Source organism: Oryzias melastigma, unplaced genomic scaffold (assembly GCF_002922805.2).
Source record: "Oryzias melastigma strain HK-1 unplaced genomic scaffold, ASM292280v2 sc00301, whole genome shotgun sequence".
In the NCBI taxonomy this organism is placed as follows: Eukaryota; Metazoa; Chordata; class Actinopteri; order Beloniformes; family Adrianichthyidae; genus Oryzias; species Oryzias melastigma.
The window spans coordinates 245,802-247,541 of NW_023416914.1; the positions used below are offsets into that span (position 1 = coordinate 245,802).

Sequence of the window (1,740 nt, forward strand, 5' to 3'; positions counted from 1 at the left end):
TTCATCCAGATGAAGGACAGCGAGGAACCAGAGGAGGAGCAGGTCAGACTGAAAGAGCTGAACTCAACCAAGTCTGCACTCTGAGGAGATACTGTTACAGAGAAGACTGGAACTGTGGGAGGAAATAAAAATTAACCTGTGAAGCATGTTTTCGGACTGCAGGAGGAGTTCCCAGAGAAAACCCACACATGCACAAGGAGAACATGCAAACCATACAGAAAGCTCCCAGCTGCTAAAAGCAAAATGATTTAATGTTTGAATCAATGGGTGATTAAAACAGCTGTTTACCGTATACGTCCAGTTTGGTTGTTTCTGTTCCACTACCAAAAACATTAACATTATAGTCTCCTCCATCATCCAGGGTCAGATCTCTGAGCTCCAGAGATGCTGTAGATGGAAAAAATGTGATCCTGCCTTCATAGGCTGGGGTAGTTGAATTATTAGTTGCGGTGTGCTGTATTATTATATCCCTGCCATCAAAACTCCAGCTCACTGCAGCAAATGGTCCATCTGCTTCAGTCAGAAGTGTTGTGAACATCACTGATCCTCCAACAGATCCATTCAAAGGACCATCTGGTAAAATCCCAGCTGCTTCAGTTAAACCTAAAAATAAAGCAGTTCTTTCATTAGAGACAAGAAAAAAAGACTTCTTGTTAATGTTTAAGAGACAAAACTTATTTTAGAGTCAATTTTTAAATACCTTTTAAGGCCACAGCAAGGACAAATATTTTTAGAATCGCCATAAATGAAATCCTGCTGGAGATCCAAATAACAACCAGATTGCCAGAGTTTCAACTCGTTTTGATGTGAGTCTATTTCATACAATCAGCATTACTTGTACAGTAAGGACAGCCCTCTGAATCACAGTACCTCCTACAGAGAAACAATAACCTCTCACATAGTGTTTATTTCTGCAGGTAAATTACTCCCTCCTGTGGTAAAGAAATGTAGTTGTAAAGAATAAATACATTTAAAAAAAGTATTCTGATGTGTGAATTTTCATACCTTCTGAAGTTAGATTTCTTGCTGTGAATCTCTCTACAGGTACAAAACTTTTTCCTTTGACATAAACTGTCTCATTAAATCAGTTTCATGTCAACAACAATTAAGTAAATATTTAACCTACAGAATATATGTTATCTATGTGGTTCTTTAGTTTACACACTGAAGTTACTCATGTTTCTGTCTACATATACAAAAACATACTTAAATTAATTCAATTTAAAGAAAATTAGTTAAAAATAATTTTAATTTTTGGTAACACTTTATAATAAGATTCCTTAACAAGCTTTCTTAACACATTAATAAGCATTATTAATGTTCTTTAAATTAAAATCTTTTTACTTTCTTTTAATTTTATTTTAATGATTTGAATGATGATGAATGACATTTTTACTATTTCTTTTGATTGTTTCTTTTAATGTTTTATGTAAAGCACTTTGAATTGTCTCTGTACATGAAATGTGCTATACAAATAAACTTGCCTTGCCTTGCCTTATAAGGTGTTAGTAAGACATTTATTGGTGTAATAAGCCTAATAAGGCTTATTACATTCCTACGTTAACACATTTACAAGCATTATATGTGTTAATATGATGCTTATTGTTACATTTATTACCATCGTATACTTGGAACAAATAAGTGTTAACAACCTTAATAAGAATCATTAACAAAACTTGTTAACAGATTAGTAAGCCTTATTAATGTGTACAGTTCTTGTAAGACATTTAATATCATTAT

The 1,740-nt window shown here is 33.4% G+C and overlaps 1 long non-coding RNA gene across 1 annotated transcript; it reads right to left on the reverse strand.

Moving 5' to 3' along the window:
- Positions 1 to 836, reverse strand: LOC118598294. Its single transcript, XR_004947425.1, has 3 exons — positions 701 to 836; positions 289 to 603; positions 1 to 112 (listed from the first exon to the last, which is right to left on the reverse strand). It is a non-coding gene; the product is annotated as an uncharacterized LOC118598294 (long non-coding RNA).
- Positions 837 to 1,740: the final 904 nt, after the last annotated feature.